This window comes from Schistocerca cancellata, chromosome 5 (genome assembly GCF_023864275.1).
Source record: "Schistocerca cancellata isolate TAMUIC-IGC-003103 chromosome 5, iqSchCanc2.1, whole genome shotgun sequence".
Classification (NCBI taxonomy): domain Eukaryota; kingdom Metazoa; phylum Arthropoda; class Insecta; order Orthoptera; family Acrididae; genus Schistocerca; species Schistocerca cancellata.
Window position 1 is genome coordinate 571,281,582 of NC_064630.1, and position 25,646 is coordinate 571,307,227.

The following is a 25,646-nucleotide window of genomic DNA, read 5'->3' on the forward strand; positions in this document are numbered from 1 at the left end:
CATCCTTGCACTTTATTTTTTACCACTATCATTATTTTACTTAGCAAGAAATCACATAGCCAACCAGTTGCACAACAAAAGTTTATTCAAACCTTTAGTTTTCCACAGATGTAAACCTGTCTTCCTCAGAAGAAGTAATTACAGCTAAAAATAGATCATTTTACTTTTGACTAAACCTTATGATCTCGTTTCTCTCTACACACAATAACTAATACATAAGTTTATTTTACATTTCCACTGTAAGTAATTTTGATGTTTCTTTTTGCTGCACATATGACTTCCATGTGCTCGTTGTAATATGTCATATTTTTAAGTGTTATTATTTGTTCTGAAGAAGACAGTTTTATATCTGTCGGAACCTAGGTTGTTGTTGTTGTGGTCTTCAGTCCTGAGACTGGTTTGATGCAGCTCTCCATGCTACTCTATCCTGTGCAAGCATCTTCATCTCCCAGTACCTACTGCAGCCTACATCCTTCTGAATCTGCTTAGTGTATTCATCTCTTGGTCTCCCTCTACGATTTTTACCCTCCACGCTGCCCTCCAATACTAAATTGGTGATCCCTCGATGTCTCAGAACATGTCCTACCAACCGATCCCTTCTTCTAGTCAAGTTGTGCCACAAACTTCTCTTCTCCCCAATCCTATTCAGTACCTCCTCATTAGTTATGTGATCTACCCATCTAATCCTCACCATTCTTCTGTAGCACCACATCTCAAAAGCTTCTATTCTCTTCTTGTACAAACTATTTATCGTCCCTGTTTCACTTCCATACATGGCTACACTCCATACAAATACTTTCAGAAACGACTTCCTCACACTTAAATCTATACTCGGTGTTAACAAATTTCGCTTCTTCAGAAACGCTTTCCTTGCCATTGCCAGTCTACATTTTATATCCTCTCTACTTCGACCATCATCAGTTATTTTGCTCCCCAAAGAGCAAAACTCCTTTAGTACTTTAAGTGTCTTATTTCCTAATCTAATTCCCTCAGCATCACCTGACTTAATTCGACCACATTCTATTATCCTCGTTTTGCTTCTGGTGATGTTCATTTTATACCCTCCTTTCAAGACACTGTCCATTCCGTTCAACTGCTCTTCCAAGTCCTTTGCTGTCTCTGACAGAATTACAATGTCATCGGCGAACCTCAAAGTTTTTATTTCTTCTCCATGGATTATAATACCTACTCCGAGCTTTTCTTTTGTTTCCTTTATTGCTTGCTCAATATACAGACTGAATAACATCGGGGATAGGCTACAACCCTGTCTCACCCCCTTCCCAACCATTGCTTTCCTTTCATACCCTTCGACTCTTATAACTGCCATCGGGTTTCTGTACAAATTGTAAATAGCCTTTCGCTCCCTGTATTTTACCCCTGCCACCTTCAGAATTTGAAAGAGAGTATTCCAGTCAACATTGTCAAAAGCTTTCTCTAAGTCTACAAACGCTAGAAACGTAGATTTGCCTTTCCTTAATCTTTCTTCTAAGATAAGTCGTAGGGTCAGTATTGCCTCACGTGTTCCAACATTTCTACGGAATCCAAACTGATCTTCCCCGAGGTCGGCTTCTATCAGAACCTAGGTAAAGATTTGAATAAACTGTTGACGTGCGACAGGTTAGCTGTATGATTCCCATTGTGTCCATAATTCTACAGTTGCTGAATGCTGTCACGTTAAAGATTTTAAAATTTTAATTAGTTCTTAGATTGTGAAAATGGGATTTCATATTATGGCTGTGTAAGCCTGTAAATGAAGGAAACGCTACTTGAGTCGTTTCCGCATATGTTTAGAAAGTCAATATTTCTTTTATTTTTACTCAGTGGAGAGGCTTTCCCTTTATGTTTGTCTTACTCAAGTTCATGTATTTTACCGGTTCCACCAATGGACTCCCGAACCGTGTGGGATTTGTTGCCGATAGCAGGTCCGGTCAAACTGTCAAAGGGTGCCTTTCCCTGACTGGAAAGTTTTTTTTTGCATGCAGGCAGTTAACAAGGCCCACTTTGTAGGCAGGCACTGGCGCAAGCACATGAAAACCATCCTGTGCCAATCGCACGATGCAGTGTTTTAGAATGTCTTGCTACTTCCGAGTCACTTTCTTTCCGTGCTACTTCCCGCTTTCAATAGAATATTATTTATGGGAGGAGACTTATTAGAAACGCCTCCCTCCCCCGCCTCAATCTTGGATCCGCATCTACTGTCCATTCCAATCCAAATTCTCACTCTTATCACCCATGTCTGCAGCAGGGAAAGATGTGAAATGAAAGGGCCAGGAGAAGAAAGTGTACCCCCTAAAATTATTGATGACTGATTTGATAAATTTGCTGTATCCGAATGCACCACATGCTGTGACATAGTACGAGGGGCGTTCAGTAAGTAATGCAACACTTCTTTTTTTCTTCAAGCGGCTTCGTTTTATCCAAGATTACAAAAAACCCTATTATTAAAAATTATTCCACTCCATTGCCTGAGGATGCTACAGCAACCAGTTTCGAATTATTCCAGAATAGAAACAATTTTGGTTGCGAAATTATTTAATATCAGTGACGCATTTCACCCTTTTGGGTCATCAGATTGTGTAAAAGTAGCTGGACATGTAACCCATCTGTGATAAAGCCTTATAAAATGAAAAATTGACGGCCGGCTGGGTGGCCGAGCGGTTCTAGGCGCTACAGTCTGGAACCGCGCGACCACTACGGTCGCAGGTTCGAATCCTGGCTCTGAGTACTATGGGACTTAACATTTGAGGTCATCAGTCCCCTAGACCTTAGAACTACTTAAAACTAACTAACCTAAGGACATCACATACATCCATGCCCGAGGCAGCATTCGAACCTGCGACCGTAGCGGTAGTGCGGTTCCAGACTGAAGCGCCTAGAACCGATCGGGCACGCCGGCCGGCTGAACATAACCTGAGACCACTGTTCCAATGATCATATACTGTGTTCTTGACACCAGGCTTTACGGGCTCTCCTGTGACCAGGGGTCAGTGGAATGCTCCTTGCAGGTCTCTGGGCGAATAAACCATGTCTGTTCAGTCGTCTGTAGACTGTGTGTCTGCAGACAACTGTTCCAGTGGCTGAAGTAAGGTCCCGAGCAAGGCTACGTGCAGTACTCTGTGGCCGTCTGCGGGCACTGATGGTGATATATCGGTCTTCTTGTGGTGTTGTACACTGTGGACGTCCCGAACCATAGCGCCTGGACACGTTTCCTGTCTGCTGGAATCGTTGCCATAGTCTTGAGACCACACTTTGTGGCACACGGAGGGGCCGTGCTACGACCTGCTGTGTTTGACCAGCCTCCAGTCGCCTTAGTATTCTAAGCTCCTTAACGTCATCAATATGTGTTCTTTGAGCCAATTTCAACACATAGTGACCATTAGCACGTCTGAAAACGTCTGCACACTTACTCGCTTGACCATACTCTGACTGACATGCACCTACACACCTCTGCGTATGTGGACTGCTGCCAGCGCCACCGTGCAACGACCGCAGGTCAAATGCACCGTATGGTCATACCCCGATGTGATTTAAACCCGCAAACCGCCCACCAGAGCGTTGTTTCACCATGTATCAGCATTATCCTTAATTTATGAGCATGAGTGTATGATTCTCTGGTTTTCTACTAGAAGAAACTCAATGACAGTTCTCTGCTTGGAACGCAACTGAGTTACAGACGCCATTTTGAAGGCTACGTAAAGGGCCGCGATCTTCCGGAACTACATGAAAGCATAGGGGCTGAAGCGTGAGTATTCCACGACGTCCCACAACGAAGTGTGCATCTTTTCTCAACCGAAATTGGCCGAGAAAAAAAAAACGTGTTGCGTTACTTATTGAACAGCCCATGAAGTTTCAAATGTACCGTTAGAAAGCAGCGTCTACTATACACTGTCTGATCAAAAGCACGCGGAATTGAGCGCTGGATGTCACGAGAGGCAGACCCGCCAGTACAAAAGGAAGCGTGGAGTATTATGTCGACTGTTGGTGATAGGACTGTGAGGTGGGAAGGTGAAGGAACAGCACCAGGCAGACTTCATGTCCTACGGACAGGGCCCGGCGAACTTCGCGGGTGGAGGTTGTAAAAAGTCGCGTGCAATCAGCGGAAGGAGTCTCTCGTGAATTCCAAAGTACTACGAGCAGTCCAGGGAGGTGAAACGAAAGGGGTGCAATCGTCTGGCAGCTCTTCAAAAGCCACGCATTTCTGAAGTCAATGCTAAACGAATTTGAGGTGGCGTAAAGAGAGACGCCTCTGGAGAGAGCTGACTGGAAACTACTGACTTTTAGTGATGAATCACGCTAAACTCCGAGGCAACCCAATGGTAAAGTTTGTGTTTGGCTGATGTGAGGAGAACCTTACCTGTCATGACGTATAGTGCCAACCATGACGTACAGAGCAGGTTATGTTACAGTATGGAGGTATTTCCGTAATTAGGGTCTGGTCCCTCAATGCACGTAAGAAATGTGGAAGGACATAAACCCATTTGCAGCGTCGTGTACTGCTTACCGTAGTGCAACAGTTCGGCGACACTGACTGTGTGTATCAGCATAACATTGCACCCTGTCATAAGGCAGCATCTGTGAGGCAATTGTTTCTGGACAGTAACATTCCTGAAATGGATCTGAATCCATATAGCTTACAATAACACAAAATACGGACCCTACGATTTATCTTACAAGATGGGTTAACAAAGGCAGTGCTGCATTTATTTATAGTATTTGTAAATTAAGAGAAAGATTTTGACAATGTGGACTGGAGTACTCGTTTTGAAATTATAAAGCTAGCAGGGGTAAAATACAATGAGAAAAAGGCTATTTACAACTCGCACAGAAATCAAACATCAGTTATGAGAGTCGGGAGGCGTGAAAAGGAAGCAGTGGTTGAGAAGGGAGCGAGACAGGGCCGTAGCCTATCCCTGACGTTATTCAATCTGTACTGAGCAAGCAGTAAAAAAAATAGGGGTAGGAATTAAAGCCCAGAGAGAAGAAATAAAAACTTTGAGGTTTGCCAATAACACTGTAATTCTGCCAGGGACAGCAAAGGGCATGGAAGAGTAGCTGAACGTAATGGACAGTGTCTTGATAGGAGGATATAAGATGAACACAAAAAAAGCAAAACAAGGATAATGGATCAGGTGACGCTGAGAGAAATAGATTAAGAAACGAGACACATACAGTAGATGAGTTTTGCTATTTGGGCAGAAAAATAGCTGATGATGGGCAAAGTAGAAAGTATATAAAATGTAGACTGGCAATGCCAAGAAAAGCGCTTCAAATACAGATTTCAGTTTTAGGAAGTATTTTCTGAAAGTTGAAAGACGTATACATTGCCGGCGATGGGCGAGGCATGACAGAATCTCTGACCAGAGAGTAGTTTATCGTTAGCTGTTGCTAGTCTGCGCTTGACCGCGCGATTCGACAGTAGTAGTAGCGAGTGAGTAGTAGTCGCCAGTCCGTGCTAGTCGGCGGGAGTCGGCATGCGTCGGCTGTGTGCTCTGGTCAGGACTCTGGTGGATGAGTATTGTTGTAGAAGGTAAAGAAGCAGCCTTGCGCATATTTAATAATGTATGATAATTGTAATCTAATTTGTTCAAAAAAAAATGCCCCAATAATAATTTTTATAATATACAGCAACTCTTTTAAAGAAAAGCATTCATTTCAATTTAAAGCATTTCCAATCCATTATCATTGCATCCAAGAATCATAAAAAAAATATACGCCAGCATTGCACGAAGCTGTGTCGAAAAATGACTAATTTTAGAGCGGATATAATTGCAGTTTTATTGAGGTAAGAATTTTTTTGCTTTTTTATTCAGAATACAGGGCCGAAGGTCAGCGCTGCTGTCCTCATAAAATTTATCAGGTTACAGAACGTTTTTTTATTAATTTTGGTGTTTAGGAAATTTTCTATTTCGAACTTGACATTAAATGAGAAAAGAATTTTGTGGGAATATTAAGTGTGAATGCATTCTTTGCACAGAGACTATAAATCGGAGCCAATTTTGTTCAGAGCTCAGAATAATTAAAAATTCATTTAATTATAAATTATATTTTTGGGGGAAGGTTACTCTTGGCTCGCATTTTTATTTAATTATTAATCTCTGCGGGGAGGTTACACTTGGCACATTTACATTTTCATTGACATTTTTCTTTGTGGGGAGGTTACGCTTGGCACATTTTCAATTTCCATTTAATTATTTTTGCGGGGAGATTACACTTGGCGACATCTGGCCAGGATCGTATTTCTTTGTGAATCTTCTGAGAAGTAGTCATATATCTGCTCTTATTTAGTTAAATGTAGTTTGCATCTGGCGCAGCGCATTTACTAATTTGTCACTTTTTCTTTCACAGATCATCGGCAATTTGTTGCTCTCTGTTGTAATAGTGTTTGTTGCATTTTGAATTGTCTTTGTGTCATTTGTGCTTAATTCTGATTTGTGAAAAATGCCGCGAAAAACTGTTAACAGTACATCGCGATGTACAATGAGTGAAATAGCCGACTCGAATAATTTGACCGATCGTACTTGCGACACGCAGTGTAATGATGACAATCCTCCATCCACAGACAATCAGTGCGTACCGACCACTAGTAATGATTTTGATCCTAGTGATGTGCAAATAAATTCAATTGTGTCGCCTGTTAATTTAACGACAATTGATGACGCGGGACGTTTTGTTACAATGAACGCTGCCCAGCTAGACACACCCGGTTTGCAAAATTTATGTAACGAACAGACAAATTTTTCTAATGAAAATGAACAGTGTAATCAGAGTACGACAGATTTATTTGATTCCGAGGTAGTGACTAACAGTGCACATCCGATTGGCAAATCTTTTTGTGAATCACAGAATAACCAAATGGTTACAGAAAACGTGACAAGTGCAGATACGCCATTACACAGTACAGAGAATTGAGCCGATGATTTAGGCTGGGGTAAAGTTATGGCATTATTACAGCAAATGAATAAAAAATAGACAATGACTTCAAACAACATGATGAAACCCTCAAACGAATTTATGAATCGTTCGACCAACGTAATAAAAATCTCGGACAGTGGAATAAAAAACTAAACAATTATTTCAAACAAATTAATGAAAAACACGACAACCATATTAAACAACTTAATGAATCGTACAAACAACTCAATGAAAAATACGATGACAATCTTTCAAATACAGACAATCAGTGCCTACCGACCACTAGTAATGATTCTAATGCTAATGAGGAACAAACAAATTCAATTGTGTCCTCTGTTAATTTAACGACAATTGATGACGTGGCACGTTCTGTTACAATGAACGCTGCCCAGTTTGACACACCCGGTTTGCAAAACTTACGTAACGAGCAGATAAATTTTTCTAACGAAAATGAACAGTGTAATCAGAATACGGCAGATTTATTTAATTCCGGTGTAGTGAATAACAGTGCACATCCAAGTGGCGAAGCTTTTCAAGAATCAGAGAATGACCAACTGGTTACACAAAACGCGACAAAAGCAGATACACCATTACACAGCACCGAGAACAGAGTAGGTAATACTGCCTTGGATCAATTAATAGCATTATTTCTACAATACAAGAAAGAACAAGAAGACCTTCTCAAACAGCAAATTATTGAAAACAATAAAAAACAAGACGACAATTACAAACGACTCAATGAATCGAACAAACAAATTCATGAAAGTCTCAAACAGCGGAATGAAATACTAGATAATCATTTCAAACGACCTACTGAATTGCGCAAACAATTTAATGAAAGTTTCAAACAGTCAAATGAGAAACACGACAACCTTAATGAACAGAATAAACAACTTAGTGAACAGATTACAGCCGTTACCGTGCAACGTGATGATACTAAAGAACGATTACGTGACGAAATTAAGGTTTGTGCAAGTAACAGTAGTGAAGAAATTAGATCTGTTGCACGTGAATTAAGTAATACAGATGCAGCGACAACAGAATCACTTAGAGATGAAATTAGTGCGGTCGCTGAACAATGTTCTGAAAATGCGACACAGTTACACGACGAGTTTAATTTAAAGACACCAGAACTTTCACACACTCTGGATACGGAAGTCGATAAGAAATTTGAACAACAGATCAGCCAAGTTGACGAACGTATTAAAGTGACACAAAGGAAAATTGTTTCAGTCACTAACACGTCACAACATACGGCACATTCCGAACATTTGTCACACTCACACAGCCAGTGTAACTTAGGTAATATACAGAGAGTACGTGACTTAAAATCCGAAAAGACACAGGCAAACAGATTCTCATGCAATCCTGAACCTGTTCACAAAGTCAGAGACGATAACGTCGATTATAAGCGAATTTTATCTGTAAGAATATTTAAGGTATTTGAATATGACAGAGCACAGGTACACGCTTTGAAATAGATACGACATTTTATTTTTGAATTTTTACCAGCATTTCGTGTAATGCAGAAGCTAGAATTAGGATGGATACAGCAATTTGCTTCTGAATTTTCAACGGCATTGCCTGTAACGCAAAAGCTAAAATTTATTTGCAGCGCGTAATTGACCTCAGGGGATTCATTACGCTTTAATGAATATGTGCCGTAGCGTGCACAGGGCCCCGAGCCGTAGTAGTGCTGTTTCATCTTTAGTTTACTGCACTGCTGCCTTCTCTTCTACTATCCTTTATATCTATCTGAATATCTCTTTAACTATCGCTCTATCTAGGATTAAGAATGAGTAAAGAAAACCCGATATGACAAATTTTACCGAAAGTGACAATTTTCATTAGGCACTCCAGAATTACCGCCGTAATTTTAATAACAGATAAAATTGTAATCATCAGTATGTACAAAATTTTCAGCAGTCGCAAACGCATTTTGGTAACAATAGAGGTTTTTCTCTGCAACAGCAACAAAACCAATCGGTTAGCATACCTAACCAACAATGTAATGTACAAGGTCAACCAAGCTTTAATGTTTCGCCGCGTGCACGTATAGTCTTAGCTCCAACAAATAGTAACGCACAGCAACAAGGAAATCAGTACGTACAGAAAACACACTATTTCAATTCCTATCGCAATGCGCCGTATAGAAATGACTATTATGACAGATGTAAAAATAATGAGCACAATTTTCAGCGTACATTTAACAACAGTCGATCTTATCAGCAGCAAGAACATCAGCAACAACATATTATCATGAATGAACCAGACAGTAGGTATCATCCAGAACGTAATACGTCAGGAAGAAATAATAGAACAGTACACATAGTCGAAATGCCACAGAATCCTCCAGAAAATAATAACACGTCTGATAGAATTTGACTAGATACAGCACAGGTTGCATTTTCCAGTAACGCAAGCAATACTTTTGACACACAGAATCTTGTTCACGAGAATGTTATTTGAAACATGCTTTGTTGAATGCACCACTTTTATCGCACCCAGATCTTACCAGAAATTTTTCCATTGCCACCGACAGTTCTAACACCGCTTTAGGCGTACACATTTTTCAGGAAATTGAAGAAGATGGTTCTACAGTAATTAAAAACATCGCGTTTGCAAGTCGCATTCTGTCACCTGCTGAACGAAATTATTCTGTTACACAACTGGAAACATTATGTGTTGTTTGGGCATTTACGAGACTTCGGCATTTTCTTTATGGTAGACATACCACCGTTTACACAGACCATAGAGCTACACAGTTTTTACTTTCGGCTAAATTTACACACGACAGATTAAGTAGATGGAAACTTTATTTGCAGGAATTTAATTTCACAATTGTTCACATTCCCGGCACACAAAATATTGTAGCAGACGCACTATCCCGTTCTCTCAGCAACAATCAGCAAGACATCGCAACCAACTTCTGCAAAGCAAATTTCAGCGTCATGTACATTCAACAAGTTGCATTTGAAAATTTTATTTCGTCGTCATTACAAGACATAGCACAAGAGCAGAATAAAGACAACGTATGGAGAGAGATTAAACACCTTTGGCAAGACAAGAATAATGTTACCATTAGAAACCATTACACTGTACGCAATGACATTCTGTTTCGCCGCTCTCATCCTGACAGCAACAATTGGTTATTATGCATTCCTGAAGAACTCATTAACAAATTAATCTGGTATACTCATTTAAGTTATGCACATTATGGAGCAAGAAAATGTTTTCTTGTACTGAGACAGAACTGTTATCTTACCAACATGGAGAAACGTATTCGACGAGTTTTAGCGTCATGCAAAATCTGCCAGAAAGCTAAATCAGATACGACTTCACATATTCCTCCATTACATCCCATTGTACCTGTTAAATTGAGACACATGGCCGCTGTAGACATTTTTGGTCCGATTCCCAGAACTAACAGAGGTTTTTGCTACATCTTTGTCGCTGTTGAACTCACTTCAAAATTTGTTACCTTCACTCCGTTACGCAAAGCTACTGCTAAAACTGTTTCGAAAGCATTTGTAAAACATTTTCTATTTCATATAGGGCTTGTATTGAAAGTAATTTCCGACAATGGATCACAGTTTCGATCTGTTATATGGACACGTACGTTACGAGCTAGAAACATTTCACCGATCCATATATCCAGGTACCATGCTTCTTCGAACCCTTGTGAACGATTAATGAAAGAAATTGGTAAACTGTGTAGAATATACTGCCATAAAAAACATATTGATTGGGACACACACATACTCTCATTCCAAGATGTAATTAATTCCATACCAAATGAATCTACTGTGCTATCTCCGTCTGTTATACTGAAAAATGTTGAACCACCTAACAAAATTAAAGAATTAGTAACCTTTCCTACATCTCGTCGACTGCGACACCATGAAATAATTGACATTGCGCTGAACAACATCAAACGTGCCACAGAGCGCCGGAGAAGACAGCAAAAACAGGTTTGTACACGCCGTGACTTTTACATTGGACAGAAGATATTAGTACGTACACACTATTTATCCAACAGAGGAAAAGGTAGGTGTAGTAAATTTGAACTTCTATACGCAGGTCCATATCGGATTCGCAGCATTCCTCACCCCAATGTAGTACACGTCGAAACTTTGAGAACCAGAAAAAGCAAAGGGAACCACCACGTCTCCAACATCAAACCTTTTATTGAATGAACATACTTTATGATTTATCATACTGTAATGCCATTTCCTAATTTTTTTATGACCATTTATGCAATTATATTCACATGAACACATACTGATGATTGTCGTATTTTTTCTTGGCAAGTGCCCGGCAAGGTAAGGTTAGCAGGTCGCTCTTCTTGTCGTTACACATCAGACCGTGCATATTTTTCCAGATGAACTTACACATTTTATGACCGCTTATGCAATTATATTTATGTGATTACTTACTGATGATTATCGTATTTCTTCTTGGCAAATGCCCGGCAAGGTAAGGTTAGCAGGTCGCTCTTCTTGTCGTTACACTTCAGACTGTGCACATTTTCCATTTTTTCATGTATGTATGATTGTTTTCCTGTTTTGTTTGTATGCACTATGAAATATTTAAGATATAACAAACACCAGTTTACTTTAACATTTTTGCCCTATGATATCTCGACATCATGACTACTTTACTTTTTTTGCTGCTACATTGTGATACACTGTGTACATTTTTGCCTCTGAACACTGTCTATGTTTTTGACATATTACGTTTTCTGTCATGCTATGCTGTATGCTCAATTATGTTACTATAAACCAGTTTTTATTTAGTGGGTATATGATTTAAATGCAAGACATTAATCTTTGTTCATCATTTTCAGAAAGCAATAACGTGTATATATATATATATATATATATACATTTTTTTTTCTTTCAGAATACGAGGCGATTGATGCAGGCTGTCAGACAGAACTACACATCTTAGTTTTAGTGATGAAATATGCTAGAAATAAGGAATAGTGGTATAATGAATAATGAAGTGACTTTTTTGCAGATGATAATGAATGGTGATGAATAATGATGAAGAATATGCTACTATCGATAATGAAGTTTTTCTTTACAGGTGATGATAATAATGGAGTTATGATAATATGGATAATGAAGTTTTTTCTTTACAGATGAGGATTATGTTGAAGTTTATGTATTTATGCTATATAGTTATTTAAGTATTTGTTGCAGTTCGTTTTGACAGTATGTCCTATATCGCATAGTATGATGACTGAAGGTTTTGGAAAGGACAGCTAGAGAACACATATATTTTTTATACACATTTCACTACCTGTTAATTCGAAGTTCACTACTTTTCAGCATAATATGCGTTTCTTCTTTCAGTTTAATAATCCATTTTTGTACATTTTGCAGGAGAAATTATTCATGAAATTAATGTGCTATAAGCAGTTGTTCATTAAACCTATGTCATTTATGAATGTGATCACATATACTCTACTTGTTTCATAACCTTGCTACAGCTGACTCATGACGAATGACGTTACACATCTTCATTTGCAGCAATAACTCAAAAGCAAATATTGTTATTCCCCAGTAATTAATTATGGATCCCAATGCAATGCATTGCTAGCACAAAAAAAAAAACTTTGTAACTGGCCAATGAATGCCATTGATTACTGTAATAAGATGACCTATGATGCCATTGATTACTATAATTAGATTAATTATGTATAAATCCTGTGCCAATAATTTACTCATTTTGAATGATGACCACGGAATAATACACAAAAAAATGCTTTGTAACTGGCCAATGAATGCCACTGATTACTGTAATAAGATGACCTACGATGCCAATGATTACTATAGTTAAGTGAATTATGTAATACTATGCCATTTATTAGCTCCTGTTTTGAATGATGATTTCTGATGGTTTCTAGCTGGGCAATGAGTGCCAATGTTCTCTGTAAACAAACGATTTGTGAACATTATTCTGTAATACTATGCCATAATTAGCTCCTGTTTTGAATGATGACTTCTGATGATTTGTAACTGGGCAATGAGTGCCAATGTTCTTTGTAAACAAACGATTTATGAACATTATTCTGTAATACTATGCCATAATTCGCTCCTGTTTTGAATGATGACTTCTGATGATTTGTAACTGGGCAATGAGTGCCAATGCTCTTTGTAAACAAACGATTTGTGAACATTATTCTGTAATACTATGCCATAATTAGCTCCTGTTTTGAATGATGACTTCTAATGGTTTGTAACTGGGCAATGAGTGCCAATGTTCTTTGTAAACAAACGATTTGTGAACATTATTCTGTAATACTATGCCATAATTAGCTCCTGTTTTGAAGGATGACTTCTGATGATTTGTAACTGGCCAATGAGTGCCAATAATTACTATAACTAGCTGAATTATGTAAATAGTATGCCATAATTAACTCTTGTTGAATGATCACTTTTGAATAATGCATAAAATGGTTTGTAACTGGGCAATGAGTGCCAATGTTCACTATAATCAGATGACTTATGAACATTATTCTGTAATACTTCATACATAGTACAGAAATGTTCAGTAACTAGGCGATTAGTGCCACCAATTACTGGCATAAGACTTAATGTCCTTCACCTTCTGACCTAATTACCAGAAATTACTGCAATATCCATTTGTCCTGTGTACCCTCATGATCATGGAGCACTATATTTGGTTTTTGCATTAATTCTACGTTGGTGTACTTTACAAGAATGTGGTGATGACACGACATGCTGTCCACCACCTTGAGCGATGGAAATGTTATTATGGTCCCACTAATTGGTGTACCTAATGTACTACCAAAATGATAACATGGAATATTACTACGACATTTCAGTGTCTTGGCTACACTGATTAATACTTCAAGAAAAAGAACTTCAGATTGTCTCACTTGGTGTTGTGCTTCTGTAGAAAGATATGGACTTTCAGTGCAGCTGCGTGCAACCTTAAGTGCTACAACCATGATGCAATCCTTCCCTTTCCTATCCTAATTCTTGTAAAATTTGTTAATATGATTTGTACTCATTCCGTATACATTTTGTGATTTGCTCATATGTTCTGAACTACAGTGCGTGTGCACTTTTGTCATTTGTTAACATGATTTGTACTCATTGCATATACATTTTGTGATTTGCTGATATGTTCTGAACTACAGTGCGTGTGCACTTTTGTCATTTGTTAACATGATTTGTACTCATTGCATATACATTTTGTGATTTCCTGATATGTTCAGTACTACAGTGTGTGTGCACTTTATGTCATGTGTTAATATGATTTGTACTCATTCTGTATACATTTTGTCATTGCTTGATATGTTCTGTATTCAGTGCATGTGCACTATATTTTATTTCATGTTCTGCACTTATATATATGTATATATTCTGTGATTGTAAACTTAGTTAAGAAAAATTTGTTGCTCATGGCAAGTCCAATTGACTCACCATCGCAGCCAAATTTTTGCCCCCCCCCCCCCCACCCCCTTAGTGGAGGGTTATGAAAGACGTATACATTGCCGGCGATGGGCGAGGCATGACAGAATCTCTGACCAGAGAGTAGTTCATCGTTAGCTGTTGCTAGTCTGCGCTTGACCGCGCGAGTCGACAGTAGTAGTAGCGAGTGAGTAGTAGTCGCCAGTCCGTGCTAGTCGGCGGGAGTCGGCATGCGTCGGCTGTGTGCTCTGGTCGCGACTCTGGTCAGGACTCTGGTGGATGAGTATTGTTGTAGAAGGTAAAGAAGCAGCCTTGCGCATATTTAATAATGTATGATAATTGTAATTTAATTTGTTCAAAAAAATGCCCCCAATAATAATTTTTATAATATAAAGCAACTCTTTTAAAGAAAAGCATTCATTTCAATTTAATGAATTTCCAATCCATTATCATTGCATCCAAGAATAAAAAGAAATATACGCCAGCATTGCACGAAGCTGTGTCGAAAAATGACTAATTTTAGAGCGGATATAATTGCAGTTTTATTGAGGTAAGAATTTTTTGCTTTTTTATTCAGAATACAGGGCCGAAGGTCAGCGCTGCTGTCCTCATAAAATTTATCAGGTTACAGAACGTTTTTTTTATTAATTTTGGTGTTTAGGAAATTTTCTATTTCGAACTTGACATTAAATGAGAAAAGAATTTTGTGGGAATATTAAGTGTGAATGCATTCTTTGCACAGAGACTATAAATCGGAGCCAATTTTGTTCAGAGCTCAGAATAATTAAAAATTCATTTAATTATAAATTATATTTTTGGGGGAAGGTTACTCTTGGCTCGCATTTTTATTTAATTATTAATCTCTGCGGGGAGGTTACACTTGGCACATTTACATTTTTCATTGTCATTTTTCTTTGTGGGGAGGTAACAAAGTATTTCTAGCCTTTGGAATGCATCCATGTATGGAAGTGTAACATGGACGACGAACAGTTTAGACAGGAAGAAACTAGAATCCTTTCAAAGGTGGTGCTACAGAAGAATGCTGAAGGTTAGATGGGTAAACCACATCCAAACAGACATCGGCCTGAAGATCGCAACAATAACATTATTGTGCGTCAGAACTTTTTCCTGCCTAGTCCTTCAAATTATTCAACTTGAAGAATGCAAAATACACTACTGGCCATTAAAATTGCTACACCACGAAGATGACGTGCTACAGAGGCGAAATTTGACCGACAGGAAGAAGATACTGTGATATGCAAATGATTAGCTTTTCAGAGCATTCACACATGGTTGGCGCCGGTGGCGACACCTACAACGTGCTGACATGAGGAAAGTTTCCAACCGATTTCTCATACACAAACAGCAGTTGACCGGCGTTGCCTGGTAAAACGTTGTCGTGATGCCTCGTGTAAGGAGGAGAAATGAATACCATCACGTTTCCGACTTTGATAAAGGTCGGATTGTAGCCTATCGCGATTGCGGTTTATCGTATCGCGACATTGCTGCTCGCGCTGGTCGAGATCGAATGACTGTTAGCAGAATATGGAATCGGTGGGATCAGGAGGGCAATACGGAACGCCGTGCTGGATTCCAACGGCCTCGTACAACTAGCAGTTGAGGTCACAGGCATCTTATCCGCATGGCTGTAACGGATCGTGCAGCCACGTCTCGATCCCTGAGTCAACAGATGGGGACGTTTCCAAGACAACAACCATCTGTACGAACAGTTCGACGAAGTTTGCAGCAGCATGGACTATCAGCTCGGAGACCGTGGCTGCGGTTATCCTTGACGCTGCATCACAGACAGGAGCGCCTGCGATGGTGTACTGAACGACGAACCTGGGTGCACGAATGGCAAAATGTCATTTTTCGGATGAATCCAGGTTCTGTTTACAGCATCATGACGGTCACATCCGTGTTTGTCGACATCGCGGTGAACGCACATTGGAAGCGTGTATTCGTCATCGCCATACTGGCGTATCAGCCGGCGTGATGGTACGGGGTGCCATTGGTTACCCGTCTCGGTCACCTCTTGTTCGGATGACGGCACTGTGAACAGTGGACGTTACATTTCAGATGTGTTATGACCCGTGGCTCTACCCTTCATTCGATCCCTGCGAAACCCTACATTTCACCAGGATAATGCACGACCGCATGTTGCAGGTCCTGTACGGGTCTTTCTGGCCACAGAAAATGTTCGACTGCTGCCCTGGCCAGCACATTCTCCAGATCTCTCACCAATTGAAAACGTGTGATCAATGGTGGCCAAGCAACTTGGCTCGTCACAATACGCCAGTCACTACTCCTGATGAACTGTGGTATCGTGTTGAAGCTGCATGGGCAGCTGTACCTGTACACGCCATCCGAGCTCTGTGTGACTCAGTGCCCAGGCGTATCAAGGCCGTTACTGCGGCCTGAGGTGGTTGTTCAGGGTACTGATTTCTCAAGATCTATCCACCCAAACTGCGTGAAAATGTAATCACATGTCAGTTCTAGTATAATATATTTGTCCAATGAATACCCGTTTATTATCTGCATTTCTTCTTGGTGTAGCAATTTTAATGGCCAGTTGTGTAGTATGGTTTAGAGTGTCAGTGTTTAGTCATTCTGTCTATGGACTTAATATTCAAGCACTGGAAAAAAAATGTCGACAATAGACAGCAACAGAAAACAAACAGTGAGCGCCTGCATTACAGCGCGGCCTCGGCGTCCGTGCTGTACTAAGAGCCTCTGAGAATTCGCGGAGTCAGTGGGAGGAGCGTTTATTGCGGACATTCCTCTCGGAGCTGTGACGGAGGGGCACACACGCGCGAGGACGCCCATTACTAATTTCGCGACCAAAGCGGACCGCCCTGCATTGAGAGCTGAGGCTGCATTAAAGCGGGACGAATCCGCCGCGGCGCGGAATCGCAGTGGCGGCGGAGGCGGCCGTAATGATGCAGCCGGGGAGACGTAATAAACGCGCCGGCTGCCGCCGCCTGCGGCCGCTCTGCGTCCGAGAGCTGCTCTCTGTTCTCTCGTCACAAAAGGGGGAACTGCTCCGAATAAACTGACGGCGACAGAATTCGATATTCGCGTAAATGAGTCTGTACAAAAATACCTAAGCACTCTGCAGGATAAAAAAAAAATAATTAGTCCCCCCCCCCCCCCAGGAGAAACGGCGCTAGTAATGTGTTGCAAGAAGCTGGTGTTTTCTACATCTACACGGATACTCTACAAATCACACTTAGGTTCCTTCACAATAACTCCCTATTTTTCCACTATCGAACAGCGCACGGAAAAAATGGAACACCTACGTCTTTCCGTGCGAGCTCTGATTTCCCTTATTTTATTATGATGATAGTTTCTCCCTATGTGGGTCGGCGTCAACAAAATATTTTCGCAGTCTGTGGAAAAAGTTGGTGATTGCAATTTCGCTAGAACATTCCGCCGCAACGAAACACGCCTTTGTTTTAATGATGTCTACCACAAATCCCGTATCATGTCCGTGACACTGTCTCCCCTATTTCGCAAGCCGGCCGTGGTGGTCGAGCGGTTCTTGGCGCTTCAGTCCGGAGCCGCTTGACTGCTACGGTCGCAGGTTGGAGTCCTGCCCCGGGCATGGATGTGTGTGATGTCCTTAGGTTAGCTAGGTTTAAGTAGTTCTAAGTCCTAGGGGACTGATGACCCCATAGTGCTCAGAGCCATTGGAACCATTTGAACTGTAAGTAGGCTGTTTAGGTTTTTATGTTGGTGACGTCACCTAGCGCTCTGTACGAAAATCACTGGCTGTGTTGTGTGCAGTCTGTGGTTGGTTTGCATTGTTGGAATATTCGCTATTGTAGTGTTGGGCAGTTGGATGTAAACAGCGCGTAGCGTTGCGCAGTTGGAGATACATTGTTCTCTATCAAAATCTTTCATTTGCTAACTATGCCTATCAGTAGTTAGTGCCTTCAGTAGTTATAATCTTTTGTTTAGGTGGTAGTATTGGCGCTCGCTGTGTTGCAGTAGTTCGAGTAACGAAGATTTTTGTGAGGTAAGTGATTCATGAAAGGTATAGGTTATTGTTAGTCAGGGCCATTCTTTTGTAGGGATTATTGAGTCAGACTGCGTTGCGCTAAAAATATTGTGTGTCAGTTTAGTGTTGATCAGAATAAGTAAAGAGAGAAATCCCTGAGTACGTTCTGTTCTGCTCAGCTGTTTGAAAACCAAACAACGTAAGAGGTTTATCAGCACAGTCATTTATCATTTTTCTAAGGGGTCGTTTTTTCTTAATGTCCACAACAAATCGCGTATCATGTCCGTGACACTCCCCTATTTGCTGCTCGTCTTTGAACTTTCTCCGTGTCTTCCATTAATGCTATCTCGTAAGGATCCCAGATCGCGCAGCATTACTTCAAAAGAGGGCGGACAAGCGTAGCGTAGGCAGTATCTTTAGTAGGTATGTTACATTTTCTAAGTGTCCTCTGAATAAAACGCTATATTTGGTTTGCGTTCCCCACAAGATTTTCTATGTTTTCTTTCCAATTAAAGTTGTTCGTAAATGTAGTTCGTAGCTATTTAGTTGAATTTAAGGCCCGTTGATTCGACTAATTTATCGTGTAACCGAAGATTAACGGTTTCCTTTTAGCACTCATATGGATGACCTGACACTTCATTATTTAGGGTCAATTGCCAATTTTTGCACCACACTGGCATCTTTTCTAAATTGTTTTGCAATGTGTTCTGATGACTTTACTAGAGGATAAACGACAGCATCATCTGCAAACAACCTAAGACAGCTGCTCAGATTGTCTCCTAAATCGTCTCAGATTGTCTCCTAATACGGAACAGCAGGGGCCAATAACACTACCTTGGAGAACGCCAGATATCACTTCTGTTTTACTCGATGAATTTCCGTCAGTTACTACCAACTGTGACGTCCCTGACAGGAAATCACGAATCCAGTGACATAACTGAGACGATATTCCATAAGCACGCAATTTCACTACAAGCCGCTTTTGTGGTACAGTGTCAAAAGCCTTCTGGAAATCTAGAAATACGGAATCAATTTGAAATCCCTTGTCAATAGTACTCAACACTTCGTGTGAGTTAAGAGCTAGGTGTGTTTCACAAGAACGACATTAGCCTAAGGACAAACACATACACCCATGCCCGAGGGAGGACTCGAACCTCCGCCAGGACCAGCCGCACAGTCCATGACTGCAGCGCCGAGACCGCTCGGCTAATCCCGCGAGTCCGCAGCTCGTGGTCGTGCAGTAGCGTTCTCACTTCCCGCGCCCGGGTTCGATTCCCGGCGGGGTCAGGGATTTTCTCTGCCTCATGATGACTGGGTGTTTTGTGATGTCCTTAGGTTAGTTAGGTTTAAGTAGTTCTAAGTTCTAGGGGACTGATGACCATAGTTGTTAAGTCCGAGGCCGGCCGAAGTGGCCGTGCGGTTCTAAGCGCTGCAGTCTGGAACCGCGAGACCGCTACGGTCGCAGGTTCGAATCCTGCCTCGGGCATGGATGTGTGTGATGTCCTTAGGTTAGTTAGGTTTAACTAGTTCTAAGTTCTAGGGGACTGATGACCTCAGAAGTTGAGTCCCATAGTGCTCAGAGCCATTTTTGTTAAGTCCGTTAGTGCTCAGAGCCATTTGAACCATTTAATCCCGCGAGGCACAATAAGTTAAATCAATGATTTGACACCTATATTGAGCATCAATAGCTTCGCGACTATCTCCGCCCTTAATTAATAACATGAGTGATTATTCGATCCGTTACCCTCACAAGAAGAGGGAAGGAATAATGTTCGTGCTGCGTCTCTGAACTTGCACACTGCATAGACGCTAGGAATCCCCCTGAACTTAACCGTTCTAACTAAAAGACCCCTCTACAAACGATTCTATGCTTCTGCGCTGATCTCTCGCATTGCAGGACTGCCCGTACAGCGGCGGTGATCGCAGACTCCGCGCTGCATAGTAGCACATGCCGTTCTGAAATAGAAAACGACAAGATTCAGATCGGAATTCCCACTTCACTTGCCATCCCAGAACAAGATGCGTGTGAATTCGAAAGGGACCAAACTGCTGAGGTCATCGGTCCCTAGACTTACTCACTACTTAAACTAACTTATGCTAAGAACAACACACACACCCATGCCCGAGGGTGGACTCGAACCTGCGGCGGGAGGGGCCGCGCAGTCCGTGACATGGCGCCTCAAACCGCGCAGCCACTCCGCGCGGCTCCCCAGAAAAAGACTGCCCAGTTCTCGCCTCTCTGACTGGGAACTGCCTCACGTCTCTCCCTCCTGGCCATTCGTAGCGCAGCCACGAAACGCTCTTCCAATTATAGCAAATTATTATGAACTTTTGCCTCTCACCAGAATGATAACTAAGGATCATCCAATCAGCAACTTATGCATGAAGCAGCAGCCGGCGGTCTCTGTTTGGTTCGCCTGTTCGCAAGATTTTTGGAAACAGGAATGGGGAATTTTAGGGCTCTGTGTTCTGAGTCTGTATTCTCTGGAGCATTCTCGAGACATTATTTTGACTAGCGAGTGGTGTTCCGCTGCCTTCATGCAGAATGTTTGGTCCTCAGTCTGCTGTCACCCACTCCACTTTTGCTCTGGCTAAAGCCCCTTTTACAAGATCAAATTCGTTGTCTCAATTGGTTACTGGAGACAAGTGCGTCTACTGCAGCGCCCCTGGCGTTTTATTCCCGTACTGAGTCTCGTCTGTTTTCAGTGGTCATTTTCATTTACACGTCAGCGCCAAAACTGACGGTGTTGTGATAGCTGCCGGCTGTGCAGTTTGGCATCTGAATGGTGAAAGTGAGGCTAGGAGGGACTATTCTACAGAAAAATCGAACTGTAGTAGCAGAATGTAGGAACAAACAATGACAGTGGAGTTTCTTAATGACCAAAACAGAATTCATAGTGGAAGTTCTTGGCAAAAATCGTGTGCTAAATTCTCTGCACTCCTGAGAACTGAAAGAATAGAAAAATTTTATCCAAACATTTCAGAACATATACACGTATTTGGTCGAGAAAATACATACTTGCAAATATATCAGACAATATGCATAGAGCAATAAATAGCGGGCCGGCCGCGGTGGTCTAGCGGTTCTGGCGCTGCAGTCCGGAACCGCAGGACTGCTACGGTCGCAGGTTCGAATCCTGCCTCGGGCATGGGTGTGTGTGTGATGTCCTTAGGTTAGTTAGGTTTAAGTAGTTCTAAGTTCTAGGGGACTTATGACCTAAGATGTTGAGTCCCATAGTGCTCAGAGCCATTTTTGAAGTAAATAGCGCCCTCTTGCTTTGTCCTTAGTATCCTGTTTTCTTGCTAAGTACCAAATAACAACGAAAATTATTTTTCTCGTCCAATGACTGACTTTTTCACAGTTGAAATAATTTTCATTAAAACATGTGTATCTATTTAATTCTTATTCATGCATAGTGTAGGTTTTTTCTCTGAAAAAGAAATGCTTTTGCTTCCAGATGTTTCGTCTCTCTTGTAGGAGAACACTAGTAGACAGACAAAAATGTGAAGACCTTGTGTGACTTTTAATGTTCTACAAAAATAAACGACATGACAAAGATTAAGAAGACGGGAATGCACATAATCCGTTTCTATAATACACTGAAGCGTCGAAGAAATTGGTATAGGCATGTGTTTTCAAATACAGAGGTATATATACACACATACAGAATACGGCTCTGCGGTCGGCAACGCCAATAGAAGGCAGTCCCTGCATGTTAGCAGGGGACTGTTCAAGCTGGTGCAGGCTCTGTAATAATGTGTGGCCACTGCAGCGTGAGTGATATTGGACCCCTCACACGTCTAGATACGACTCTGACAGGTGACGCGTACGTAAGCACCTTGCCTGATCACTTGTATCCATTCATGTCTATTATGCATTCCGACGGACTTGGACAATTCCAGCAGGACAATGCGACACCCTACACGTCCAGAAATTGTACAGAGTGGCTCCAGGAGATTAAACACATCCGCTGGCCACCAAACTCCCCAAACAGGAAGATTATTGAGCATATCTGGGATGCCTTACAACGTGGTGTTCAGAAGAGATCTCCACCCCCCTCGTACTCTTACGGACAGCCCTGCAGGATTCATGGCGTCCGTTCCCTCCAGCACTACTTCAGACGTTAGTCGAGTCCATGCCACGTCGTGCTGCGGCACTTACGTGTGCTCGCCGGGGCCCTAAGCGATATTAGGTAGGTATACCAATTTCTTTCAGCGTAGGAGTAAGCACGGTCGGAATAGTTTATAATTTCCGGTGTTAACAGACACAGTCATATTCCTTTGTCCGTGCGCATACGCAGCGTGCAGCATAGTCGGAAATTTAGAATTCCGCAATCGGCAAAATCATTGATGTCATAGACACATTCGCGTCGCGGTTGTTTACTGATTTACACGAGGGCACGAAAGGCGCACGCACTTCGAGAAGTCGCTCGTGTAAAACGGGTTTCACGCGGATAACTCGCCTCGCTCGTTTCGCTGCAACTGTGACCACACCTCCACTTATGTTTCCGCTATAACAGGCTTATCCACAGTCCGGTGGCGCCAGACTCTTCATGTCTCGCATGCTGGTCGCTTGCCAATAGGATGTTACGAAGGTCCACCTGTGTCAGACCAGCGAGAAACGCGAATTCTGAGGCCCCCACTGTTACCACACGCATAAGTGTTAGGCAGAAAAAAAATATAGTACTAAAATCAGGTTAAAGAAGGTTATAGTCAGGATAAAACTAACTACAGCAACCATCTACTCTCACAACCAGTCACGTTTCACGTTCTCATATCAATTGAGACGCAAGACTGAATTATTTACACGTGACGCGACTCTACTTTGATTGAAACTGTGAGGAGAGAGCCAAGACGACGCCGATGCTTCGCTGCGCAACATCACCTCTACCCTTGATAATAACCTCAATTTGATAAGACTGGGAGCTCCTTATCCCTCCACTCTTCCTCCTCTTCAGTTTCGTCAGATAAGCCGCACCAGCTGAAAGTACTCATTGGTCCCGTACAATGACCAAAATGTGAGAATTCCACAATTGCCCCAAATTTTCTGTGGTGTTAAGATCAGGTGATATAGCGGGACAGTCAATTTGTGATAGACTGCCTCATGATACGTCAAACCAGGAAAGTATGCGTGCAGCCCTGTAAACACGGCTTTTGTCATCTTGGAAGGCGGGAGTGTCCACAGCAGTGCCGTGATTTCATGGCACAGATAAAGTTCTGCCCCAGCTTAGCGTCGGCCAGGGTGGCCGAGCGGTTCTAGGCGCTACAAAAAAATGGTTCAAATGGCTCTGAGCACTATGAGACTTAACATCTTAGGTCATCAGTCCCCTAGAACTTAGAACTACTCAAACCTAACTAACCTAAGGACATCACACACATCCATGCCCGAGGCAGGATTCGAACCTGCCTCTGGGCGCTGATGACCTCGATGTTGAGCGCCCATAAACCCCAACACACACACCTCGAACCTGCGACCGTAGCGGTCGCGCGGTTCCAGATTGTAGCGCCTAGAGCAGGCCGCGGTGGCCGTGCGGTCCTAGGCGCTGCAGTCCGGAACCGCGGGACTGCTACGGTCGCAGGTTCGAATCCTGCCACGGGCATGGATGTGTGTGCTGTCCTTAGGTTAGTTAGGTTTAAGTAGTTCTAAGTTCTAGGAGACTGATGACCTTAGAAGTTAAGTCCCATAGTGCTCAAAGCCATTTGAACCATTTTGAACCCAGCTTAGCAGGTGGCTCAAGGAATCAGCAATTTACTCATATTTCCGGGAGGGCCCTGGAATTAACTGGGGATATCAATAAGGTAATGAAATCATTATGAAATAATAACAAAGTAGGCAAATAAGTTTCTCAAACAACTTGGATTAGTAAAGGATTAAAACCTTAATTCTGGACACTTTACAATGGCTCTTTCATCACCCTGTTACGTGTCCTCCATTTCTTTCGAACAACTACATGGATGGTACTTGCCATATAAACGTTCGAAACAAAAATACTCGCGGCACCAAGAACATTTAATGAAAAGACTTTTCGCGCAATTACTTCGTTGCTTTCGACAATTCGGCGGGAAACAGACTTGGTTTGATAATTTTTTTTTTCATAATGCGGGGCCACAGTCATAATATATTTCTTTAAAGTCAGTACCGCCATTAGACTGTTGTTTATTTACAGTGTTACATTTACACTTACACAACCATGATTTCGGCTTCGAAGTGCCATTTCAAGTGTTTTAAGTATTATAAATTGCCTACGATGGCGTACTGTCATATTAAAATACACTATTAGATACATTGTCTTGAGTCAAGATGGAGTACTCAGTAATGAAACAAAGCAGTAGGCTCTGCCTGAAATATCGACTCTTATACAGTGTGTCTAATAGTGTATTTTAATAGGGCGATATGCCATCATAGGCATTTGATAATCGCACTTTGAAGCCGAAATCATGATTGTGTAAGTGTAAATGCAACACTGTAAATAAACAAGTCTAATGGCGGTACTGATTTTAAAAAGGCTTGGTTTGCATTTAAATATATTTATTTCTCGCGAAGTAATTTTGACGCACCTGAAAACCGGCCTTGGAAGGTGATGATGAATTATGTTCAGAATGGTTATTGCATCCACGTCGTTGTACAGTTCCTGCTGGGTTTCCAAAAGCAGATTACAATTTTTAAGTCTGAAATAAAGTTTTTAATTTGAAGATAAAAAACATATTGATGCTGGCACACAGGTGAGCAGTTTGGTTGTATTACTTCTTCCGCGCAAGTCGATCGACTCTCGTCATCTATAAACATGCTATCATGCACGACGGTTTTGGTTTGCCACTCCAGAAATCCAGTGATAATCAGACATAACTAATTGTCAGGAAAGTATGATATTACAATGTTCCCAAGATATGTTCTGGTAACGGCCTTGCCACAGTGGACACACCGGTTCCCGTCATATCACCGAAGTTAAGCGCTGTCGGGCGTGGCCGGCACTTCGATGGCTGACCGTCTGGGCCGCCATGCACTGTTGCCATTTTTCGGGGTGCACTCTGCCTCGTGATGCCAATTCAGGAGCTACTCGACCGAATAGTAGCGGCTCCGGTCAAAGAAAACCATCATTACGACCGGGAGAGCGGTGTGCTGACCACACGCCACTGCTATCCGCATCCTCAACTGAGGATGACACGGCGGTCTGATGGTCCCGATGGGCCACGTGTGGCCTTAAGACGGAGTGCCAAGGTATGCTCTGTAAATTTTATTTCTCAATTTCCCGCTCTCCAGCGAAAATCCTTGGTCAGTGCGCCAGGGT